At 40.4% G+C, this 27,572-nt stretch overlaps 1 protein-coding gene across 6 annotated transcripts in view; it reads right to left on the bottom strand.

The window, feature by feature from the left end:
• Nucleotides 1-27,572, bottom strand: part of gpr63 (G protein-coupled receptor 63) — a 158,578-nt gene that overhangs the window by 113,457 nt on the left and 17,549 nt on the right. For 3 of the 6 annotated variants that reach the window (XM_072554947.1, XM_072554934.1, XM_072554954.1), the window contains one exon: nucleotides 7,691-7,829. The gene's annotated coding sequence lies outside the window, so the exon portion shown is untranslated. Of the gene's footprint in view, nucleotides 1-3,255; nucleotides 3,335-4,008; nucleotides 4,061-5,737; nucleotides 5,779-7,690; nucleotides 7,830-27,572 lie in introns of those variants that run through there. The other 3 variants (XM_072554942.1, XM_072554960.1, XM_072554962.1) reach the window with 3 other exon arrangements.

The raw sequence follows: 27,572 nt of genomic DNA, 5'->3' as shown, positions 1-27,572 counted from the left end.
AATTCTATTCTCCCTTTACCATCTCATCCTTTTCCCTTCCTTTGTCATTGGTTCCAATGTCTACCATGACCTCTTGCTGGCCCCTCTCCCCCTTGAGAACATTCTGCACCCTCTCTGATATATCCTTGATCCTGACACCAGGAGGCAACACACCATTCTGATTTTTCGTGGCTGGCCACAGAAATGTCTGTTTGTGCCTTGGACTAGAGTCCCCTAACACTATCAATCTCTTGGCATTCAAGCCAGTCTCGGTACCAGAAACTTGGCTGTTCATGCTACATTCCTCTGAGAATCCATCACCCCCTACATTTTCCAAAACAGCATACTTGTTTGCAATGGGGACAGCCACAGAAGACTCCTGCATCACCTGCCTATGTCTCTTACCTTTCCTAGAGTTAACACATCTACGTGACTGTATCTGCAACTTTACCCCCTTCCTGTAACTGCCATCCATCACACCCCCTTGCTCTTATAAATTCCTCATTGCCTCTAACCGTCTCTCCAGCTGATCCATTCAATCTGATGGGATTTGCAACCAACAGCATTTATTGCAGATATAATCCTCAATAACACGTAAACTCTCCCTAAACTCCCACATCGAACAAGAAGAGCATATCACTCTACTAAAGGCCATTTTTGCTTCTTTCAATCTTAGACCCAGAAAATAGCACTGTCTTATTCCTCTACAAAACACTGCTCCAGGCTAATTTAATACTAATGGCTTATATTTTTAAGTTTAATCATGAGACATAAGTCAATAAAACATAAAATCAAGAAAGAACCAACTCTGCTCACGACTGCAGACTTACTGTAAGGCCACACTTAAAGATATTCAATTTCTGCGCTGTGACCTTGCCCAAATAGGTTCATAGAACATAGAAAAATACAGCGCAGTACAGGCCCTTTGACCCTCGATGTTGCGCCGATCCAAGCCCACCTAACCTACACTAGCCCACTATCCTCCATATGCCTATCCAATGCCCGTTTAAATGCCCATAAAGAGGGAGAGTCCACCACTGCTACTGGCAGGGCATTCCATGAACTCACAACTCGCTGAGTAAAGAATCTACCCCTAGCATCTGTCCTATACCTACCGCCCCTTAAGATCAGTTAAGAATTTCAAAGATTAGTTAAGAATTTCACTGTTAGTTAATTTTCCCAGACACACTCCGATGTCCAGCGATACATGAATTAAAACAGCAAAGGCAGTAACTGCGCAGGTTCACTGCTGTGTCTCTTAGCAGTGTGGGTTTCTATCTCTCTCTCTCTCTCTCTCTCTCTCTCTCTTCCTGCCCCCCCCAAACCTGACACTAACCTCACCACATGCTGTCTTAGTCTGTTTCTCACCTTTTTAAAAGTGCTGTTGTTTTGATTTTTTTCCTTGAAAGTTCCAAAACAATGCAACAGCATATAAACCAGTAATTGCTGCTCCTGGAATTCGAGGGACTCTCCTCCAACACCGAAAATACCTCAAAAGAGGTGCAGCCTGTTACAGCCAGAAATTTTTCCTGTCCTCCATCCTGGATTACCCACAAAAATATCAATTAAAGGGGAAACCAGCATTTTACTGTGAGAGGAGACTACTAAATAGTTGGCGAGTGGACTTTGACTGGTAACAGCATTGCAACACGTAATGATGATTGACAGTTAACAGACAACTATATTACATTTTAAATCAGACAAGTTGATTATGATTGATCAGGATATTGACCTGAGAAATGAACCAATGAATGGCTGTCATTTATTTTGTTGAGTTAAATGCAAGGTAGGTAAATAATTAGGGAAATTAATTTCAACAGAAACAAAGGACAATTTGGTAGGAAGAATAAGGAGGTCACTTGTTCCTTGGAAGGTTCAAGTCTAGGTGGGGTAGAGGAACAAAGGGCTATCAGAGTGCAAATATATCAATCACAAAGTTGAGCCACAGTTCACTGAATCCATAAAAAAAGCAAATCAAGCACAAGGCTTTATTTCTAAAGGGTTGGAATTGAAGAGCACTGCTACATTGTTTTTCAGTGGTTGGTTAAACTATAGAGTACCGTACACAGTTCTACTTGCCATATTTTAAAGAGGATAGAGAGACAACAGCAATAGTACAAACAATATTTATAAGATTGATATTAAAATGTCTTGACATAGATATCAGGAAAGGATCATTAGGATGGGTTCCTTTTCTCTTGCTAAATGGCAGCTAAGGAGTGACTTTGTGGAGGTCTTTAAAATTTTGCAAAGTTTTGATAAATAAAAATCTTTACTTTTAGATAAAGAGCAACCCAGAGACCATCAATAGAAGATACTCACCAATGACTTAAGTTGAGAATTCAGAGGAAATACCTTAACTCAAAAAGAACACTCAGATTATAGAAATCACTGTCATAGGAATTTGTTGAAGCACCTAGTCCAGATCCATTTAAGGAGAAACTGGACAAGCATTTGAGGAAGCAGAGAATAAGGGTTATGGTGGTAAATTCAGATGAGAAAAGATGGGAGGAGACTTAAATGGAACATAAACACAACATGCACTTGTTGGGCCAAATGGCCTCTTTCTGTGCTGTATATTCTGCGTAACCATTTGGAGCTCACCAAGTTTCCTTCGACATCACCTTCCAAACGAGGAAGCTCTACCAAAGTGAAGATCAAGAGTAGCAGATATTTGGTAACTTCACCACTTGCAAAATGCTTTTCAAGTCATACACCATCCTGATTTGAAAATATATCTCCCCACCTCCACTGTCACTGTCAACTTTGTGGAACTTGCACCATTTAAATGGCAGCAGTTCAATAAAGCAGCTGATTATGACCATCTTGATGCCAACAGGGATGAACAGTAAATACAGGCACTGTCAATGATGCTCACATTCCACGAACGAAAAAAGCCCTTGCAAATTATAGTGCACAACATTTGAAGCTAATGTGTTTGACAAAGAAAGCGAGGTTACAGAGCTCTTCAAACTGATAATGGAACAATGCAACAAAACAAGGTCATTCCTTTCTTTCATTCATTAAAAATTCAATTCATGAAATATCAAAGTGTCATCTGAATTCTTCAGGCAAGGACACCCATAGTCCTCTAAATCAAGCTTTCCAAACCCAAGTTGTACTGTTTTTGCTCTCAAAGAGGATAGGAACATTGCAGAGAGATGTAGTCATGGTTTCTCTCATATCACTTAGCAATCACTGACACAGCAGACGGCAAAAGTAAAGGTATAAGTAAATCAGGAAATTGGCAAGAGAAAGTTTAAATAAAATAAATACCCTATAATTCAGAGCATCATGGAAAGATTTCTCCATCAATCCGAAGCAAAAACCTGCTTTTCTTGTCCTTCATTTGTTGTTTGTGGAACTTCACTGTGGTTTCCTACAAAGCTATTTATAACTTAGCTGCTTGCTTGTAAAGGGCTTTAAAGGCATAAGCCATGCCAAGGCATAATGGCCTGTCTCTGTTTAACTCATCAAAAGCTTCTCAAAGCATTTCACAACTGGTGAATTTGGGGAACCTGGGAGTTTTGAAAGCATCATCTATCAAGTGAGAGTTCTTATTTCTGTTTTAGGCGAAGATAGATTCTTCATCTGTCGGGGAATCAAGGATTATGGGCAAAACAAAAGGAAATTAGAGGAAAGGCGTGTCAGACCAGCCATGGCCTTATTGAAGGGCAAAGCAGGCACCACAGGGCATACTCTAGTTTCTATTTCTAATGGTCTTAATTAAATGACTCTCAAAGACCCCAGACACATGCAATCATTAGGTTCTATATGACATTCCTCCCTTTACCAATGCCAACAAAAGCATTATGTGGTCACTTATTTATTGCTCGAGTGGCCTTGTTTATACAAAATGCAAAAAAGGTAACTTCTCTTCAAAAGGTATTTCTTTGGCTGTAAAGCACTCCAGAACTGTTGTGCACATTGGATAAAGTACCTTAAATCAGCAGATTAGATTTCAATCTCAAATCTACTCTTTGGCTTTTTGGTTTGTGCAAACTTGCAGCTGTTGGTGTTTCAACATACCTGTTTCCCTTGTTCTTCAAAGCGCAGGAGGTTGCACTTCGTCATGTCTAAGGAACTCTGAAGAATTGCTGCAGTGTATCCTGCATATGGTAAAGATTAGTGTGCATTGGTGGCAGAGCGAGTGAACATTTATGACAATGAATTGGATTCCAATCAAACATTCTGATTTGTCATGTCTAGTGCAGAGCTGGAGCTACACTCATCCAGGCAAGTAGAGAGTATTCTATTCTATTCTTGACTTGTAAATAGTGGACAGACTTTGAAGAGTCAGGAGACAAGTTACTCAATGAAGATTTCAAAACCTCTGACTTGCTCTTGTAGCCATCATTTTATATACCTAGTCCAATTCAGTTTCTGGTCAATGAAAATCACCAGGATATTGGTAGTTGAAGGCATTAGTAGTGGTCACGCCATGGAATGTCCTGTAGAGATGTGGTTCACTGTTGGACATGATTATCACTTGAGTGACATTCATGCCACACATCAGTCTAAGCCTTAATGGTTTATTTATTTTCAGTTTTAAATTGTTCATTGGATCTGGGCATCACTGGTTAGAGTAGCAATTTTCTCCCCATTGCCAGTTGCCCAGAGGCTGGTTAAGAGTCAACCACATTGCTGTGGGTCTAGATTCACATGCAAGCCCAATCAGGATGGGCTGACAGATTTTGTTCCCTGTTGTTCAGGTCTTGCCATAATTGACTTCTTCTACTGTTCCTTATTAATATCATATTCCTTCACATGCTCTCAATGTCATTTCTATGGTCTCCTATCACATCACTGTCTTGTGATATTCTTAATTCTAATGTAACTGCAGAGCTATAGAGGTGAATAAGCTTGAAATGTGAACAATTACTGCAGAAACTGCCTCAACTTCAACCCACAACTCCTTTGTCAGAGAGAAGGTTGAGAGGTGACTTAACTGAGACATAAAAGATCATCAGAGGGTTAGATAGGGTGGACAGCGAGAGCCTTTTTCCTTGGATGGCAATGGCTAGCACGATTGGACGTAGCTTTAACTTGAGGGTTGATAGATATAGGACAGATGTCAGAGGTAGTTTCTTTACTCAGAGTAGTAGGGGTGTGGAATGCACGGCCTGCAACAATAGTAGACTTGCCAACTTTAAGGGCATTTAAATGGTCATTGGATAGGCATATGGACGAGAATGGAATAGTGTAGGTTAGATGGACTTCAGGTTGGTTCCACAGGTCGGTGGAACATCGAGGGCCGAAGGTCCTGCATTGCACGGTAATGTTCTATGTAACTTCCTCTGACTGACCATGGAGAACGTGTACCTGAGTGGGACAGTGGGAATGCTGGTGATTGAAAGCTCTAGAACCTACAGAGCTATAAGAGGTGAATTAGCTTGAAATGTGAACAATTACTGCAGAAACTGCATCAACTTCAGCCCACAACTCCTTCATGAATGCATTCCTGTGCCCAAATTGCAGAAGAAAGAATCATTTGCACTGAACAGAAAATGTTTTGCATGTATTCTCCCTTCCTTGTGAAGACTTTCCTCACTATGGAGGAAGTGATCCTCTGAAAAATATCAACCAACCCCTTAAATCTGCCCACAATGTCATTCCAGACAAGTGCAGCTACAACAACACTCAAGAAGCTCAAAACTATCCAGGACAAAGCAACTGCTTGATTGATTCACACTCCCGACATCATCAATGGGCAGTGGCAGCAGTGTGAACCAAACACAAAAACAAAAGCAAAACTCACCAAGCCTTGACAACACATTCCAATTTCTCACTTTCTAGCACCTGGAAAGACAAGGGCATCAGATGATTGGTAATATCACTGCTTGCTAGTTTCCCAACAAGCCAGCTTAACATGAAACTATAATTATTGCTCCTTCACAGCTGAGAGATTAGAAGTCTAGAACTCCAATCCCAACAGCAATTTGGATGCATCTACTCCATTATGGACAGAGGAAGTTCAAGAAGGCAGCTAACTGTAACCTTTTCTCGGCAACTGGGGATGAGCAATAGATGCTGTCCTAGCCAGAGACTCGCATATAAGGTGAAGAATTCTTTTTTTAAAGTCACCATTCACCTCAATCTTTACTATTGCCCATCTATCCTTTGTTTTTCCTCTGCACACTTCATCCCTGACTGTTTTTCCCATTTTCCCAATCTTGCATCTTTCTCATGCTTTATCCTTTACACATTCCCCAGCTCACTCCTTACTCTTTCCTCCACTCTATTTTGATTCAGTCCCAATCCTTCCTCACATTCCCTACTCTGTTTCCTTAATCCCACCTCCAACAAAACAGTTCCAGTGCAGGTAAATTCAAATAAAATTAGCATGACTCATCCAGTTACTGAAAATTTTGAATATAAAATGCTCTGTGTGACTGTTCTCAATAAGATCATTATTATATAAAAAAAGCCCTAGGGCACTCCAAAGCTGCTTTCAGGAACATTGGGGATTTTAAATATAGAGCCAAATAATTGATAGTTAGTCATTACCAGAGATAAATAAAATACAAATTAAGGTCAAATGAGGTCAGTTTTTCTACTGAATGTCTCCAAGTTCAAAATGCATACAATTTCAACTGTTAAGTGGTTTTTGCTGTTCTCTTGCCTCACATGTACAATGTGCATGACCAGTTTATCTAAGCAGCAGCTTGTGTAGGAGGAATGTGACAATATCTAAATTTCAACTAGTAACTGAGTCACACAATCTCACTGGCACCAAAAGCCCAAACACATGGAAGTTAAGCTTTTGGAACAGGAGCACAAGAAATATTTTAAGAAATAAACAAATTGTACAATGATTTTTGCAGTTTTACAGATGTGACCTGTAATCTGACTCAAATCAAGCAGTAAACTGCAAACTCACTACATTATAATGCACATAAATGCAATATTCAGCTGCCCTTCTCACTATAATAACTAAGACTCGAAAGGCAGTAAAGTGGTGGCAAAATTCTCCCCCCACTGTTTTTCTTGTTATTTAATATTACTCTCAAAATGTCTTTGCATCACACATTGTTTTGGTACAGGATCAAAATGCTACTCCTTGAGTTAATCACACTAAAATAAAGACAACCCCACTCCATTCCATTCCCTTCCCTTCCCTACTAGACATTGCTCACTTGTCTGGAAGTTTTTTTTACATGCAAGGTCCACCCTAAAGGTTAGAGCCCATAATGTAGCTTTCTTCTCCAGTGTACAGTTAGTGGTGCCACCTTTAGGATGTAAAGGTAAACCAATGCCCCATCATTTCTCTGGTTATACACGATTGAAAGGTTCAATGAGATAGGGAGACAGCCCAATTTTTCTGTTCAAATAGACTTCAATCAGCATCAGTAAAATTAAAAAAAAATATGGTTTCCTACATACATGAACACACAAGAGGCATTGCATGACATCAAATTGGGACCACATTTAATTTTTAATGTACTAATTAATTTGGCTCAACACATTTCTCAAAAGTATCCATCAGAAGTTTTCCCTGCATGTTCAACAATAAACATGGAGGGTGAGGTTCAAAGTTTATTTCTACTTCAAAACACCACCAGCATCCATATCCCCCACCACTCTCACTCCTCTTCCTCCCTGCACCACACCCCATGCCCACCCCGCAAACACATAGAAACAACACCATGATTAGCTTAATCTCTAAACAGGTCAGCGGTTTCAGATTTGGAGTTAAAAACAGAATGACTACCTGTTATCTGATCATCAGGCTGTCCATAGTGTAGTTATGGCACCATAAAATTTTGTTTATCACACCCTGGCCTCCCAGGTCCATGGCACAAATCCGCAATGAATAGCTGTTCCCACGACTGGAAAAGTTACTAGAATACCTGTGAAATATTCAAAGAGAATTGCATCAACAATTCAGTTTCCCTTTGTTTCACTGACAAATTTATTTTGAAACCCCTTCTTGGATTAATTTAAGTGAAGAACAATATAATCACTCTGTTGAAAGCAGCAATCTAACTAGATACTCTTGTTTACAATCCAATTTTGAAGGACTTTGAAGATAGAAGGATGGGTTGTTTCATGAAATCACTGCAAAAGCTTTACAGCGTTTTATAAACTGGGAGATCCTGGAAAATTACTGCAATCTGGAAGCAGGGGATCGAAAAGAAAACATGTTTAAATTAAAAATAACACACACAAGGGGAAATCTGCTAATAATTCAATCTGTTGCTGCATAAAAAATTGGCAAAGAACAATTGAAATTAATTCAATTGTGCCTTGGATTTTCTTTTGAAGATTAACACACAAATGCAATCTCAATGTGCTAGAGCATAGTTTTGGAAATGGGAGGAGACAATTTGTCATGCAGGATTATGAGCTGAAATTTCAAGGTGACAAGATCTGAGGCTGCAGTGGTGGGACCCGCTCCTCCCACTTTCATAGGATGTCCTTCCTACCCACTCTCCATTCTTATTAATGGGTTGTGACAACTTAAAAGCTTTTAAGCAGTCCACAGAAGGGAAGGTTTAGGAAGGACTGAATTAGAGCAATCTGTGTACATAATATTTAGATTTAAGTTTTACCTGTGTCAATTTTGAAAACATTTAAAATTTGCATTATTTTATTCAAAATGTTGGCTTTTGCATCTCACTCAGAAGTTAATTTGGAAGGATTAATAAGTCAATATTAATTTAAGCCAAAGACTGGCTTAAATTTAAATAAAACTTTCATCAAAATGAACAGAAATAACTTATTTTCTGTCTTTTGGTTTGTGTAACAAATATATTTGGTCTATTTTCTACGTGTCTGCTTTTTAGAACTAGCCATGTTGGTCATGTCTTCAATATACATTTATCATTAAAAAGAATTCTGATTTGACATAACAATTCCAATTTAATATAGCAAATCATCCCAAGGCACTACATGTACACAAGAGGACATCAAAAATAATTTCATATCAAGCCACAAAAGGAGATTTTAGAACAGATGGCCAAAGCCTTGACAGAAAATACCTAAAAGTAGGTGGCATGGTAGCTCAGTGGTTAGCACTGCTGCCTCACACCTCCAGGGACCCAGGTTCAATTCCAGCCTTGGTGACTGCCTGGGTGGAGTCGGCACATTCTCCTTGTGTCTGTGTGGGTTTCCTCCGGGTGCTCTGGTTTCCTCCCACAATCCAAAAGTGTGCAGGTTAGGTGAATTGGCCATGCTAAATGTCCGTAGTGTTCAGGGATGTGTAAATTAGGTGCATTAGTCTAAGGTAAAATGTAGAGTAGTCGGGGAAGGGATCGGAGTGGATTACTCTTCGGAGGGTTGGTATGGACCTGCTAGGCTGAAGGGCCTGTTTCTATACAGTAGGGAATCTATGATTCGAGAAAAAGACAGGTGCAAATCATCGGAAGGGGTTTACCGAACTTTGGTGACCAGCCAGATGAAGATACAGGTAACAGTGATTAAGGTTTGGAATATTAATTTCAAAATGTCTGTGCATCACACATTGTTTTGGTACAGCATCAAAAATGGTTTTACTCAAAACATTGACTTTGCCACCTCCTGATGCTGCCTGGCCTGTAGTGTCCTTCTAGCTTCCTGCTTGTTTTCTTCAGATTCCAGTATCTGCAACTATTTTCTCTAAACAATTTTAAAGGCGTCAAATAGAAGTGGAGGAACCTAGATGCATATTTGCATGTTTGGGTGGCAGGTCATGTTGAGAGAGTAGTTAATAGAGTTTATAGTAACCAAGGCTGTACTAGTGGGGCACAGAGTACAGAAACAAGGAAGCTTGTTGAAGCTGTACAAGGACATAAGAAATGGGAGTTGGAATAGGCCAATCAGCCTTTTAAATCTGCTTTGCCATCCAACAAGATCCATAGCTGATCCAACAATGGACTTAACTATATTTTGCTACCTGCCGTTCAGTCACGCTCAGTGCTCGTTAATCAAAAATCTGTCAAACTCAACATTGATTATATTCAATGACCCACTTTCTCTGTGGAATAAAAAACATTGAAGGACTAATTATCTTATTAGAAAAGATTCACTTCATTTACTTTTTGTACTTAAAATACATCAGGTAAGTCCACATTATTTAATGTCAATGCAACCTTTCTATGTCTGCTCTGACTCAATACCCACTGAATACCTTCACCTTGTCACTGTCCAAAGGTGATACATCACACATACATTTTCTTAAATTTTCAGAAATTTTTCATCTTGCCAGATCCTATATGTATTCCCAAATTAAACAGCCTGAGAGGCCTGTCCACACTAATCTATTAAGATTGGACAAATGCAAGGAGGAGAACTACTTATCAACACTAACAAACGCTGGCTAAACAAGTTCTGCTTAGCTATAATTTTGTGCCAGGTTCTTGGCACTGTACTCAAGAAAAGATGCAAAACCATTGCAAAAGCGCAGAAAACATTCACAGGAACAGTACGGAGGTTAAGGAAGTTCAGTTAAGTAGATTGTTTGGAGCAGTTGAAATGGTTATCCTTGGGGCAGAGAAAGAGACAGAAGATCAGCCAGAAGATTCAAAATCATGAAGGGTCTGAACAGAGTACAATGGAAACACTGGTCTTACTCTTCACAAGGATTGACAGTGAGGGCACATTTCAAATTTAAGGCGTCAAAAAGAAAAAAAAAACACAAGCAAAAGTGACATGAGGAAAAACGTTTCTACATTGCAAGTGGGCAGGATAGTTGAGACATTCAAAAGGGAACTGGGTTGTTCTTTTTTTTAAAAAGGAAGAATGTTCATGATTATGGGAGAAAAATAGAGGAATGACACAAGACAAATTGCTCACTTGAAGATTCACTGCAAAATGGCTAACATCATGATTTGGTGGATGGATTTTTTTTTGGGATAGTTTGTTGCTCCAAGACCTTGCAAGACTCTCTTATCAAACTTGCTTCATTAACTACCTAGTCTGCCCCTCTTGCCTGATTCCAGTCCTATCCTATTACTCATCACTATATTTGGAACAACTTGGAACTAGCAACTTTTGATATTCACCAAAAGACCAGCAATCCTTGATGCCCCAATATTGTTTCAAAAACTGCAGTACACTGACAAATGTTCGCAAACCAGCCTAGCCTCTCACCAGCAGGGTGATGACACATCAGTCACAAAGCCATGCTGTGTGTGGCACATTCACTTCCTCACACACACAACCCCTTTCTCTCACCCTCAATGCTGTTTAACTATTACACACAGCGCACACACACACACACACACACACACCTTACTTGTGCATGGTTACATCCATCTAAACAACCTCTCTCTGTCTACTCTGACTCAATGCCCACTGGATACCTTCATCTTGTCACTGTCCAATTGGGGTACATCACACACAGGCAAGCAATTGGACAATTCCAAATATTAACTTTTAATGACAGTCAACTGAACAAAAACAAGAGGTTGTAGTTCACCCCCATAATGCAATAAAGTGCCCTTGCAACAGCTTTCCAAAGACAGTTACCACTGTGATATGCAATGCAGTTCTATGCTTCGAAAGTCAAGAGTGTGTTGCTGGAAAAGCACAGGAGGTCAGGCAGCATCCAAGCAGCAGGAGAATCAACATTTCAGGCATAAGCCCTTCATCAGGATGATGTACACTCTGTCTGAACTGTACTGCAAGGGTGCACACCATCCCCTATACTCACACCCTGGACTGAGTCAAATATTGGGTATCATCATCAGCAGACCAAACGGGTGTTCTACAATGGGCCTGGTTGAAGAATGGGTAGCGTCGAGAGGGTGGAAAGATATAGCTTGTCAGGCGGCGTCCGAGGAGCCGGATAATTGACGTTTCGGGCTTAAGCCTTTCATATCCTCATTCCTGATGAAGGGCTTATGCCAGAGGCGTCGATTCTCCTGCTCCTTGGATGCTACCTGACCTGCTGTGCTTTTCCAGTAACACACACCTGACTCTGATCTCCAGCATCTGCAGTTCTCACTTTCTCCAATGCTTCTAAAGTGTCCAAAAGTGGACTGGAGAGGTGTTGTGAGGATAATAAGGGGTTAGCAATGTCCATAGCAGAGAAGTTTGCATTGTTGGTGCCCATGGATCATGCCCTGAGATCATGTTGCTTGGTGAACAACATGAAGATTCTTTATAGCCAGCAGCAAGCTGAAATTGTCAGGTACCCACTCTAGCTTCCATATCAAGAACTTTCAGTATCCAGTTTACTCTCAGTGGTGGTAGGATTGGAAGCTGCAATATTAATAAGGCAATATTTGCAGTTAATAAGGACATTAACAGGCATTAATCCACCTTTACAGGCAACTCACTTCATCCTATAGAGAATTTCAACTCAACACCCAAAATCTCCTGACATTGCAATAGGCATTAATTCTCACCACAGCCTACGTCATTCAAACCCCTGTAAGATTACACCTTATGATACCAATCTATTTAAACCATTTAATATTAGTTGGCAAGTAGAAAATATATAAATCTTAAAACTCTATTAACCATTTAAAAGAGAAACTTCACACGATCCTCCCAAACATACAATTAACTTACTTATATTTGTAACATTTATGAGGTCAGTGCCTACTCACAAAAAGAAGTATGCTGACTTTAGTAGCTCAGGCACTCTGGTTGTACTTACGGCACAGGGACTGGTTGAAGATGATGGTCCTCCATCTTCTCAAGAATGTAGAATGGACAATAGATGTAGTGTGAGCAAGCAATGTCCATGACTTGTGAAATGATTTGAATAAAACAAAACATTAAGTCAAGATAGGATCAAGTTAGTCTTGTAGCAAGATTCTATACATGCCAGAAATCCAGAAGGAAAGTGATAAAAATAGGATTTCACACTTCACTACTCTATGTGTGCTAGAGATAGAACAAGAGCTATAATGATCAATCTTTGGACAGGATGTCAAATACACTGCAATTCTGGATATACATATCATCCATTTTCCCTGAGGAAATCCAGTGATAGTTAACTGGTTTGGAATATTATCAGAGACCATGAGAGAAGCAATCATGTCAACATGTAATCAGATCTATTATCTAATAATCACAGGTTGATGGACCTTAGAGGTTTGAGTATGAATACAACTACTTTCCAGTCAACAATTATATTATTACGCCTCTCAACAACAAATAAAGTGGGAAGAGAGAATGTAGAAGAACTCTGACTAATACTCCACAGAGAACTGAATAAGATAATGACGAGAGAAAATTTTGAGGTGATAATTGCAGAACTGACTCCAACTACCAGACTCTGCACATACGCAATTAAACATGAAAATCCACAAGTATTTATCCATAATTCTGCACCTCTTTACTGGGTCCCCACAGTCAATTAATTAAAGACATTGCAAATCTGAGAACCTGCCATTTTCTGCCATTGATCTCACTAGAAAACACTCAGAAATGTTACATTAATGATTGAGCTACATCTTGAGTCCTTAAATGATGTATTAGGTTCATATAATAATGAATGAACTACCTCTCCAGCTCGGAAATGCTAATTATCTCTCTGAAATGTTAGGTTTCTCTATAATGGCAATAAATCAGCTAATGCTTTAAGATTCATTTTCTACCATTGTCACATTTGCATTTTCCAGTTTTTATGTGGCTCCTATAAAATGATATAAAGAAAGTACATATTACTTTCTGGTTTGTTGGTTGTGAGAATACTTCAATGTTATAAACCACTTCCTTTATGTGGAGGTTGACACTTTACTCACACCACCTGACACTTCTGATCACCTGCAGAGACTTATTAGTCAACCTGACAACACTCCACTCACACCATTTATATGATCTTTTGATCTCTCTGCTATAAATTCTGTGCCTATGTGCCTCTCTACACTTAACCTAACAAAGGGGTAGTGCTCCAAAAGCTTGTGATTTCAAATAAACATATTGGACTTTGACCTAGTTGTGTGCGACTTCTGACCTTGTCATTTCCTTCATGACACCCCCGTTGTTGGAAACCTGAAAATCTCAACTTGGCAAACATTGAAAAGAGAAACTTCATGCCACAAATATCATGTTGATAGCTTTCTTCGTGGTCGGAGATTGAAGAGATTCATGTTTAATCTGGTTCCGTTAATTGAAAGCCTGCTAAGAACCAGCTGTGTTAAAGGGAAGCCTGCTGAGAACAAATGGAATTGCAGGAAATGTTGTTATGAACAAGGTACCGAGCTGACCTTTCCCAATTCTGAAATGAAAATTTTCACCAGTTCAGGGTGAAACATTTGTCCTTTTGATTGAAAGACCATCTCAAGATCATGTTTCCTGCTCAAGGCTGTGTCTGCAAGACTTCAGAGACAACAATGTTTGATTAATGGCTTGAATGCTTTAGTCAGAGCAATAGGACAACAGACTCAGGTACATTCTTTACTTCATCCATTTGCCTTCAAGAATAATTCATTGCCCAAAATGCAATTTTTTCAGAAAGCTCATCACTTCAGATAATTTATTTTTCTCTTTTCTGAAGACTGTCCCCCGCCTCTTGGGAATATTTATAGGAGTAAATATTTATAAATCTACATTATCAACAGCAAATATTGCAGCTTTATGGAATAAGTTTTGTTTTTATAATAAATCCATAATTTACTACAAAACCTGGTGGAGAAATAGGATTAAAAACATTGAGGGGACTTAATTGGTCAACTTGGTAACTGGAACAATTTTAGACATAAGCCCTTCATCAAGAATGAGGCTTGTGAGGCAGGGGGCTGAGAGATAAATGGGAGGGGGAGATGGGGTTGGGGGGGTACAGGGAAGGTTGCTCAGAATGCGATGAAGGTAGGGGAGAAGGTAATAGGTCAGAGAGGAGGGTGGTGTGGATAGATGGAAGAGATGATGGACAGGTCAAGAGGGCAGTACCGAGTTAGAGGCTTGGAACTGGGATAATGTGGGGGAGGGAGGGGAAATGAGGAAACTGTTGAAATCCACATTGATCCTGTATGGTTGCAGGGTCCCAAGGTGGAATATGAGGTGTACTACTTCCAGGCGTTGGGTGGTAAGGGCTTGCTGGTGGAGGAGGCCTAAGACCGGCATGTCCATTACAGAGTGGGAGAGGAATTTGAAGTGTTCAGCCATGGGGTGGTGGAGCTGGTTGGTGAGGGTGTCCCAGAGATGTTCTCTGAAATGATGAGCAAGTTGGCGTCCTGTCTCCCCGATGTAGAGGAGACCACATTGGGTGCAACGGATGACATTGGTGGGGGCACAGGTAAATTTCTGTTGGATGTATAAAGATCCTTTGGGGCCTTGGATGGATGTGGGGGGGGGGAGGCAGGCGGCGGTGGAGTTTTGTGCTTTCTATGGTAGCAGGGGAAGGTGCCGGGAATGGGGTGTGGGCTGGTGGAGGCAGGGATCTGACAAGGGAATCGCAGAAGGAATGGTTTCTCTGGAACGCTGATAGGGGTGGGGAGGGAAATATTGCCCACACACCAACCCACATACCCCTCCGGGCACCTTCCCCTGCCACCGTAGGAAGCACAAAACCTGCCTCCCTCACCTCTGTCCAAGGCCCCAAAGGATCCTTCCACATTTGACAGAAATTTACCTGTACCTCCACCAGTGTCATCTACTGTACCCGTTGCACCCGATGTGGTCTCCTCTACATTCGGGAGGCAGGATGCCAAGTTGCGGATCATTTCAAAGAGCATCTCTGAGACACCCGCACCAACCAACCTGGCCACCCAGTGGCTGAACACTTCAACTCCCCCTTCCACTCTGCCAAGGACATGCAGATCCTGAGCCTCCTCCATTGCCGAACCCTTGCCACCCAGTGCCTGGCGGAAGAACGCCTCATTTTTGACCTTGGGACCCTTCCAACACACAGGATCAATGCAGATTTCACCGGTTTCTTCAAGTCCACCCCCTCCCCTCACATTATCCAAGTCTCAAGCCTCCAACTCTGTTCCGCCCTCTTGACCTGAACATTGTCTTTCCCATCTATCTGCTCCACCCTCCTCTCTGACCTTCAGCTACCTATCACATTCTGAGCTACCCTACCCTCCCCAAACCCCACCACCCCTCCCATTTATCTCTCAGTCCCCCCAGCCCACAAGCCTCATTCCTGATGAAGGGTTTTATGCCTGAAATGTTGATTCTCCTGCTCCTCGGATGCTGCCAGACCTGCTGTGCTTTTCCAGCACCACACTCTCGACTCTGATCTCCAGCATCTGCAGTCCTCACTTTGTTCTAACTGGAAAAATCTGTTTTATACCACGAACTGCATTGACAAAAGAAACAGTGTTTGCATTCAGCCTCATTCATAAAAATCACAGACCATTTCTGAACAGAAATTAGGGAACAGCAATAAGTGCTGCCATTCCCAGAGATGTCCACATTCAGTGAATGGCTTTTTAAAAATATGAAGTGATGTGCTTAAAGGAGGCAAATCGTGCGAGAGGCAGAGGGAGAAAAGAGCATAAAACCGATACTGTCCCCATGCTGTGTTTTAGTAGAAAATTTTGCAAGCAAGAGAAATGTCTCAAGCCGATTGGTGCTCAGGAGCTAAGCTTTAGTCAAAGCAGTTATTTCAAAACAATCATTGATGACAAGGTCATGAGTCCTAAGGGCTTTCTTCAGAGTGAACACTTATTCTGGATAGAAATGCCAAGGATGGCAATCATTGTTGATCTAATACTAGAGTCCAGGGAGTTAACAGTAGCAGGGATGCAAAAACCAATGCAAAATTATAAGATTTGAAATCAGAACTGAACATTGCATTGCTAATGCCACATTTGAGTGCTATGTACAGCTTCAGCAATGACAGCTTCCAATTTACCAGCGTGATGATCCACATCCAAATAATTTCTGATTCTCTTCAATATCTTTCTCAACTACAGGTATAGATAGGTAGACTGTTCACATGTGTTTGTCGACACAGTATCTAGTGCCTGATGAGTCTATTTTACATCTGTTACTTACAGGGGAAAGAAAGGGAGGCATTTCTTTTCACCTCTACTTTTAGGATCACAGAAGATGATTAAGGGGCTTCAACATAATTCTTCTGACCTTTCGTTTTGTACCTTTGGTACAGCTATCACAGTTTAAGCCAAATAATCTACACTGAACAACATTATACATGCCCCTCTCATTTAAAGCTCTGGAGTAAATCCCTTGACAGTCTTTCTTTCTCCAGTTAAATCATTTCAATGTAAATATTCACATCAGAAACATAACCTCAAGTCCCAGAACATCCATTATGTTCACTGTCAGCTTGGCTTGTTTGGTTGCAATCTCACTCTAAATTAGTAAGATATTAGTCCAAGGACTTGTTTAGGACTTAAGCATACTTCAGTACGGTACTGAAGGTACTGCCAAATTGCCAAAGCACTCTTCACACAAAAAGAAATGCATGTTTGTTGAGTTTTTGCTTAGCAACAATCCTTTTATTTCAGTCATCAGACTATAGCGCTGCACAAACTTCAAACTCCTGTCCTGATAAATCAACGTTTTAAAGACAGTATCTTCGCAGACAGTGGAAAATGAGGGGAACCATGTCACATTAACAAAAACATACAATTTAATTTGTTCATGATTGATAGTAACTTTAAATTTAGGCAGAAAGTTGTTAAATTCCTGTATTGGGAAAATTATTAACATTATCTTAGTCAGTTTAAAGCTTTCAAGAAAATAACTAAAATTGTATCTTATAATAAATTAGTATTTTACTATGAGTTTGTAAACTTTTGCTTGTAAATAACAGAAAAGGTCACTGACTGGACAGAGGCAACTGACCATTTTAATCACGATCATAAAGCTGTTTTACTTACTGATGACCAGTTGACTGCAATGGTTCTAGATTTGAGGAACTTTAGTTACAAGGTTAAATTACAGAAGCTGGAGTTGTTCGCCTTAGAGCACAGGAGATTGAGAAGAAAGTTGATAGATGTACATAGAACATAGAACGTTACAGCGCAGTACAGGCCCTTCAGCCCTCAATGTTGCACCAACGCGTGAAATTAATCTGATTCCCATCTAAACTACACCGTTCCATTATTATCCATATGTCTGTCCAATGCCCATTTAAATGCTCCTAACGTCGGCGAGTCTACTACTGTTGCAGGTAGGTTCTTCCACGTCCTTATTACTCTGAGTAAAGAAACTACCCCGATATCTGTTGTAAATCTACCACCCCTCAATTTAAAGCTATGTCCCCTCATGTTAGCCTTCACCATCCGAGGAAAAAGGCTCTCACTGTCCACCCTATCTAACCCTCTGATTATCTTATACATCTCAATTAAGTCACCCCACAACCCTCTTCTCTCCAATGAAAGCAGCCTCTGTTCCCTCAGCCTTTCCTCATAAGACCTTCTTTCCATACCAGGCAACGTCCTAGTATATCTCCTCTGAACCCTTTCCAAAGCTTTCACATCCTTCCTATAATGTGGTGACCAAAACTATATGCAATACTCCAGGCGCGCCCTTTCCAGTGTCTTGTCCTGCTGAAGTATGACCTCGTGGCTCTGAAACTCAATCCCCCTACCAATAACCGCCAACACACCATATGCTTTCTTAATAACCCTATCAACCTGGGTGGCAACTTGCAGGAATTTATGCACTTGGACACCAACATCTCTCTGTTCATTTACAGTGCCAAGATTTTTACCATTAGGCCAGTACTCCTGTTACTTCTGAAGTGAACTACCTCGCACTTTTCTACATCAAACTCCATTCTCAACCCAGCTCTGCATCTTATCAATGTCTCGCTGTAACCCACAAAGTCCTTCGGCACTAACCACAAATCTGCCTACCTAGTGTCATATGCAAATTTACGAACCCATCCTTCTACACAGAACATAGAAAAGTACAGCACAGAACAGGCCCTTTGGCTCACGACGTTGTGCCAAGGATTAATCCTAATCCAAAATAAAATAAACTAACCTATGCACCCGTCAATTCACTGCTATCCATGTACATGTGCAGCAGTCGTTTAAATGTCCCTAATTACTCTGCTTCCACAACCACCACTGGCAACGCATTCCATGCATTCACAACTCTCTGCGTAAAGAACCTACCTCTGACAACTCTGCTATACCTCCCTCCTAACACCTTAAAAACTATAACCCATTATGGCAGTCAATCCTGTCCTGAGGAAAAGTCTCTGACTATCAACTCTATCCATGCCTCTCCTTACCATGTCCATCGCAATCAGGTCACCTCTCTTCCTCCTTCTCTCCAGAGAGAAAAGTCCAAGCTTAGTCAATTTGTCTTCATAAATCTGTCTTCGTAAGACCAGCCCTCCAGTCCAGGCAGCATCCTGGTAAACCTTCTTTGCACCCTCTCCAAAGCCTCTGCATCTTTCCTATAATAGGGTGACCAGAACTGGACACAATTTTCCAAGTGAGGTCTCACCAGGGTCTTGTAGAGCTGCAGCAAAACCTTGCAGCTCTTAAACTCAATACCCCTGTTAATGAAAGCCAAAACAACATATGGTTTCTTGACTACCCTATCCACTTGGGTGGCAATTTTGAGGGATCTATGCACTTGAACACCAAGATCCTGCTGTTCCTCCACACTGCCAAGAATCCTGTCTTTAATCCTATATTCAGCATTCAAGTTCAACCTTCCAAAATGCATCACTTTGCATTTATCCAGGTTGAACTCCATCTGCCATTTCTCAGCCCAGCTCTGCCTCCTGTCAATGTCACACTGCAGCCTGCAACAGCCCTCCATGCTATCAATGGTACTTCTGACCTTGGTGTCATCGGCAAGTTTACAAACTCATCCCTCAACCTCCTCATCCAAGTCATTGATAAAACCTACAAAGAGCAGAGGCCCAAGAACAGAGTCCTGCTGGATACCATTCACCACTGACATCCAGGCAGAATACTTATGATCTGCAACCACTCTCTGCCTTCTGTCAGCCAACCAATTCTGAATCCAGAAAGCCAAATCTCCCTGTATCCAACACCTCCTGACTTTAATGAATGAGCCTACCATGGGGGATCATTATCAAATGCCTTGCTGAAATCCACTGCTCGACCTTTGTCAACCTGTCTCTTTACCTCCTCAAAGAACTCAATAAGATTTAAGAGACATGACCTGCCTCTCACAAAGCCATGCTGACTGCTTTTAATCACGCTATGCTTTTCCAAGTAGTCATAAAATCCTACCCCTCAATTCTTTCCAAAACCTTGTTGACCACAGATGTAAGACTCACTGGTCTGTAATTGCCAGGGATTTCCCTTCTTGAAAAGAGGAACAACATTTACCACCTCAATCCTCCAGTATGACTCCTGTGGAGAGTGAGGAAGCAAAGATCTTCGTCAAAGATCTACGCCCACATCCAGTTCATTTATAAAAATGACTAACAGCAGTGGCTCCAAAACAGATCCTTGCAACATACCACTAGTAACGGAGCTTCAGGATGATCATTTCCCATCAACCACCACCCTGTCTTCTTTCAGCTAGCCAATGTCTGATCCAATTCATTAAGTCACCTTCAATCCCGAAACTCCGTATTTTGTGCAATAGCCTACGTGTGGAACCTTATCAAATGCCTTGCTGAAGTCCATATACACCATATCAACCACTTTGCCTTCTTCCACCTGTTTTGTCACCTTCTCAAAAGAACTCAATAAGGTTAGTTAGGCTCAACCTACCTTTCACAAAACTGTGTTGCCTGTCTCTAATCAAATTATTCCTTTCCAGATGATTATAAATCCTATCTATTATAGCCCTTTCCAACACATTATCCACAACCAAAGTAAGGCTGACTGGTTTATAATTACCAGGGTAGTCTAAACTCCCCTTCTTAAACAAGGGAACAGCATTTGCTATCCTCCAGTTTTCTGGCACTACTCTTGTCGACAATGACAACAAAGATCGAAGCCAAAGGCTCTGCAATCTCCTCCCTGGCTTCCCAGAGAATCAGAGGATAAATCCCATCCAGTCCAGGGGTCTTATTTATTTTCAGATCTTCCAAAATTGCTAAACCTCCTCGTTATCAACTGCAATCCCATCTAATCTAGTAGTCTGTGTCTCCGTATTCTCACTAACATTGTCCTTTTCCAATGCAAATACTGATGAAAAGTATTAAGCACTTCCCCTATGTCTTCAAATTCCACACACAACTTTCCACTACTATCTTCGATTGGCCTTAAATCTTACTCTAGTCATTTGTTTATTCCAGATATATCTATGAAAGGCCTTAGGGTTTTCCTTGATCCTATCCGCCAACAATTTCTCATGTCCCCTCCTGGCTCTTCTTCGCCCTCTCTTTAGAGTTTCTGGCTAACTTCGAACTCTCAAGCCCCCTAACTAAGCCTTCCCGCCTCATCCTCACATAAGCCTTCTTCTTCCTCTTGACAAGAGCTTCAAATTCTTTGGTAAACCATGGCTCCCTCTCTCGTCAACTACCTCCCTGCCTGATAGGTATAGATTTATCAAGGGCCTGCAGTAGCTGTTCCTTGAATAAGTTCCACATTTCAAGTGCATCAATCCTCTGCAGTTTCCTTCTCCATCCTATGCATCCTAAATCTTACCTCATCGCATCATAATTGACTTTCCCCCAGTTATACCTCTTTCCCTGAGATATATACCTATCCCTGCCCATTGCTAATGTAAACATAACCAAATTATGGTCACTATTGCCAAAGTGCTCACCTACCTCCAAATCTAACAGCTAGCTATGTTCATTCCCCGGTACCAAATACAGTATGGCATCGCCCCTTGTTGGTCTGTGTCAGAAAACCCTCATGCACACAGTGAACAAAAACGGATCCATCTAAACTACTTGAACTATTGTTTTCCCAGTCAATGCTGGGGAAGTTAAAGTCCCCCATAACAACTACCCCATTACTCTCGTTCCTATTGAGAATCATCTTTGCTATCCTTTCTTCTATATCCCTGGAACAATTCGGAGGCAGTAGAAAACTCCCAACAGGGTGACACCTCCTTTCCTGTTTCTAACCTCATCCCATACTACCTCAGTGGATGAGTCCTCAAACGTTATCACAACTGCTGTAATACTATCCCAACTAACAATGTCACACCACCCCGCTCCCCGCTCCCCCCCCCCTCCCCTTTATCATCTTCTCTGTTCTTACTGAAATTATGTACAAAATTATGACTTTTGATAACTGAAATGGAAAACTGTGCCCTTTAGTTGATGCAAGGATTAGGAGACACAAAGTTAAGATTTTGGACGAAGATAAAGAAGGAAAGTGGAGGAGGACCCTTTTGTCTTAAGAACCGCAGCAGGTAGTAACAACTTCAAGCTAGGGTTTGTAGGGATGGAGCTGGTGTATGATTCCAATACTAAATTAAATGTGCCTTGAAATAAACTCACTGGGCTACTGGGATACGATGGTGGAATTTAAATAAATTTAAAGATGATTGGCAAATGAAGTAAGTGCAATTTGGGAAAAATACTTTATCACACATGAACTGTTTTGCGTGTGGAATGCACTGCCTCAGACAGTGGTGGAGGCAGATTCAACAGAGGTATTCAAGGAAACATTTGATGATCATTTAAATCGAAATAACATGCAACATTATGAAGGAAAGGGTGGGGAGAATGGCCACAAGTCACGATGCTCATTCGGAACGCTGACGCTGACATGATTGGCCAAGTAGCCTCCTCTGGCACCATCACAATTCTGTGATCACCTGTTACCAGCAGAAAGTAACAACTACAGCTTCAATCAGTAGCTTACTGCATATCCCTGGGATGCAAGAACACTGGTTAGGCCTCAACTGGAATTTTGTTCAACTCTTAACGGCACACACATCATCAAGGCTGCAGAGAAAATGCTGCAGAAATTCAATGTAATGGTATCGAGAAAGGGATTGAATTATTTATGGTTATCCTCCTTCAAGCAATGAAATTTAAGAGATAATTTGATAGAGGTTTCAAAGTCATGACAAATTTTGATCGAGTAAATGTGGAGTAATGGTTTCCACTGGCAGAAGTTTCAGTAACCAGAGGGCACAGATTGACCACAGAACTAGAAATTACATCAGAAGACATTTTTTATTAACATAGCAACTTGTGCACTGGGATGTATGACAGTGGTGGAAGCAGCTTCAAATAAGTTTAAAATTGAATTGTATCAATATTTGCCAATCTTGTTGGTTGCAGATTCACCTACCACGAGCTGTCCTGTCATGGTGTATCACACTCAGATGTCTTGTGCTACTCTGACACAACTACAGCTACACTTCAAAAGCTTTGTTATATCCATCATCCAACTGTGACTAGGTCAACCTTTCTTTCTGCTGCCTTCTATTTTGGCCATTAAAGCTTTTCAGCTCTGATCAAATGGCCAAACTATTGACACTGCTTTTACTGGATGGCACATTTTAAGAATTATTTTTATTCTTGCAAATTCAAGCACATCTTCATTTGACACATTCATAATTTGGATTTTTAAGCATATATCTTAGCATTCACATTTCAAAGGGCCTCCATTGCCTTCCACAGATATGCACTCATTATCCAGGTTTCTGACACATCCAGAAAAGTACATAGAATGTAACATTTTCTGAGCATTTCTCTCATTCCTGGGCAAAGATTAAGTTTAACCAACTCCAGATTTTGATTTGTTTCTTTATCCTTTTCGGCTTAAAAAGGACAAAGGTATTAAATGACTGGTTTGTCTATAAAATATCGAAGTCAAGGCTTCCACAAATATGGTTATAAAAAACAATTTTGAGACTTATTTTGATTAAAATTAAAGAAATCCAAAACTGATAAAATCGCATGCCCTCCTAAATGACAGCCTTGCCAATACACCTCTACACTATAAGACCATAAGACATAGGAGAAGAAATTAGGCCATTCAGCCCATCAAGTCTGCTCCACCATCCATCATGGCTGATAAGTTTCTCAACCCCATTTTCCCACCTGCTCCCCAATCTTAAATACATTCAAATCACCTGCCTTCTGTGGCAATGAATTCACTATTTTCTGGCTGAATAAGTTTTTCCTCATCGCTGTTCTAAATATACTGAAAATGTTAACATAAATCAATGTCACATTTCATATTTTAATTCTTAAGGGGGCATACAGGCACCAATATACTTGAATACTACACTAAGAGCTAAATTTTCATATCTACATTATTTTTATGAGAAAATTTGAAATTAAAAAGATCAGATTCAAACATTTCCATGCTTAGTTTCCCATTTTAAGAGTTAACCTTTTATGCTACCTTATTTTAGAAAAAAAAAGTACAGAAAAATCATGAAAGACACCATAAGCTTCATCATTCAATTGCATGCAATTGAAATTGGAGAGCAATTTAGTAATAAAAATGTGAAGGTTGAGACTCATTTGCTTTAACATTGGTTTGCTTAATGGCACTGATATAGTCACCCTATTTAAAAGCCAACTGTGCTATTGTTTAATCAACAGGATGTTTAACTTCAGGGTAGTTATTTATTTAATAATAGACTATATTCACTGTTTGACAGTGATTCTCCAATCTCCAAATCAAGCTGTTATACTAATATATTTTAGGGAGTACTGAAGTTTAAAAATAAAGGGCAAGGGAAGGTCACTCTGTTGAGCAAAGCTTGGTGATGACAAGATTTACAGAGGACCACAAGATTTTAATAGCTTAAAGAATGACACATTCTTGCGGCAAAGAAGCTTTATTCCACAAATGGCTTACTTACATTTGTAGACCAGATTATATAGAAAAAATATTTCACTGATTGTGCGCATTAAATTTCCTATAAGTGTTGGTTGGGTTTCTGGTGTACAAACGCAGGCACAATGGATCAAATGGCCTTCTTCACTCCATGACAATACTGTGATAATGTATTATTCTCCACATTCAGTTACTGAACAATAGCAATCAGGTAGAAATTACTCACATAATTCTTGGTGGTAAGCATTAACAGATATTTTGCGATCACACTAAGCCCAATCCTATTCCCATCCATATATCAAGAATTGCAGATAATAAATAGGAGCAGGAATCCTAATGCATTTAATTCTTAAAAACCAGTTATTGGAAACTGTATTTTTTTACATTCCTAATTTTAAATGATTTTCAATGTGATTTATTCTACACTTGATAATTTTGTTCCTGGAACTTTAAAATGCCAAAGGTCATGAATGCATATGCACAATGGATAATGATGCTTAATACAAAGTTAATTGCTTCAGTACTTTTTATGCTACATGCTAAAAATAAATCTCAAGAAGAAAAGTAGATTCACATTCAAAACATTATTCATAATTCAAGAACATACATCCAAAAATACTCTTGATTTGCAAGCAACTCCTCAATTTTGCTGTTTAGTATTTTACACGACTAGATTATCTTAATTCATTTTTAAAAAATCATTCAGTGGATTATGGACTTCATTGGCTGGCCAAAATGTATTGCCCATTTCTAACTGCGCTCTTAAAAGGGGGTGGTGAGCTGCCTTCTTGAACTGCTGCAATGCCTGGGGTGCATGAACACCCACTGTCCTGTTGGGGAGCAAGTTCCCGTATTCTGACCCAGTGACAGTGAAGGAGTCACAATATAATTCAAAATGGTGGAAGAACGTTATTAACATACAGTTGCAGTGCCATGCAGATATACACTTGGAAATCCAGACAATGAAATAATATAAAATAACATAATATAGCTTTCATGAGTTTCCATAGTGTACACATTATGGATGTATTCACTTCAGCCTCTATCAAAATGTGAGATTTACACAAGATAAATAAGTTACAATGAAACTGCTGTATCAGAAATTCCTGTTTCAAAAGTGTTACAAAACCACTTCATATAATTTGTTCAGAGAACTTTACTTTTGGGAAAATATCTGGATAACCAAATATCCACTTTGAACACTGAAGGTATTTTAAATAGACTTCCTAGAAAGCACATGATTGGTGACAACTGCATTGTTTGCTCAAAATCCTCCTGAATTGAAAACAACAACTCGGAGAGGTTCTTGCTTTGTCAAACAGAGTTGAAGTAAAGTCTGCTCAGAACAAGCTGTGTTGGAGAAAAGCTTGCAATAAAGAAATTGCCCAGTTGATAGTTCCCAATTCTGAAAAGAAAACCTACTTCAGCAGTTCAGAGATAACACTATTTGTTCTTTTGAAAGCGTAATTGAAAGAACATCTCACTATTGTATTTCCTGAGCAAGTTCTGTCAGCAAGAATTCAGACATTTGTGAATGGTTACAACTTGACCACTTACACTGGAATATCAAACAAACAGACTCTGAAACATCTTATGCTTTATCCTTTTACCTTCACGAATAACCCATTAGTATTCTGAGGAAAACACTTTGGCCAATCTCTGCAGATAAGTTTTTTTTTCCCATTTCCCTGAAGAATGTGTGTACATATATATGTTTACATGTGTAAATTTGCATTTAAAAAATCAGGGCCATCTAGTCAAAAGAGATTAGGCAACTTAATTGCTTTCAGATGGTCCTAAGTCTTTGAAACTCTCTTCCTGAACAGGTAGTGATAGCAAAATCCTTGAATATTTTTAATGCAAAGGAAGATAAATTCCTGTTAATCAAGAGGTTGACAGGTTATCAGGTAAAGGCAGGAATGTGGATTTGAGGTTAGAATCAGATCAGCTTCAGAGCTATACTTGTTTGATCCTGATTCATATGTTTCTATGTGGGCTTTGGGATAGTTAGAGGGAAAGCATTTATACTTCTCAATTTACTTTGTCGTACTGCAAAAGTAAGACATCTGAAGAATTTAATCTTCAATCAGTCCTTGGGATGATGGTGCTGGGTTTAATACACAGAGTTAGAGGATGGAGTCAGCACAGTACTTGAAACCTACTGCACCTACCCACTCACTCTTGTTTCGTTCCACAATCTCTCTCAACATCTTTCATTCCAAGTGCAACACGGACCTCCAATGGGGCATACTGCTATCTGCAATCACCAAGATGGTTCCCATGCTGAGCCTGGGACTTGGTGGTGACAGAATCTTTGAGGTAACTCGCACACTAACGGGTTGCTTTGTGCAAAACAGGGCTAAATCGGGGTTAGAGTCCCAGGGTTAAGCGAGGCTTAGAGTCCCCAGATGGATAGAGTAAGGAGTTAGAGTCACCGTAAGAAGTAAAGTGAAAAAGGGGTTAAAATCCTCCAGGGAAAAAGGAGTTTAAAGTCCTCTACAGACACAAGGTTTGAGGCTCCAGGAAAAAAAAAGTTAGAATTTGGTATTTCTTGGATTTGTTGACTTTGGCAGCAACAACTCCCCTTAGATGTACTTTTAGGGCAGCATGGCGTCACCGGGAAAAGGGGGAGAAAGTGAACACAGTCTGCTCGGATCCTGACAGTAAAGCGCATTGACTGCTGGGGAAGCTTTGTCTGGGTTTTTGTGCTGTGGACTCGACCCTGTGAGTCCTTCCTCCAGGGGAGGGGGAGCAGCCTAGACTGCGGTGCCATGGGCTCCACTGTGAGGCTTTTCTCTTTGTGGGTGTAATCTTGTCAGGAGGGTACAGCTGGATTTTCTTTCCTTCATGGCCTCGGGTGGCATTCCTTGGTCTGGTTTCCACCGAGGTGAGGATGTTTTAGTGATCTTTTTGTGTGCACGTACCAAGCGCTATGGAGTTCGCGGAATCTTGGACCAATGCTTATGTTTTTATTTTGTGCCATGACGGTTGATTGGGAGTCTGTGAACGTGACTTATTTTTGTCAGACTCTCGTGTGGATCT

This window comes from Chiloscyllium punctatum, chromosome 3 (assembly GCF_047496795.1).
Source record: "Chiloscyllium punctatum isolate Juve2018m chromosome 3, sChiPun1.3, whole genome shotgun sequence".
Taxonomy (NCBI): Eukaryota; Metazoa; Chordata; class Chondrichthyes; order Orectolobiformes; family Hemiscylliidae; genus Chiloscyllium; species Chiloscyllium punctatum.
This window is presented reverse-complemented; position numbering and strand designations above follow the sequence as displayed.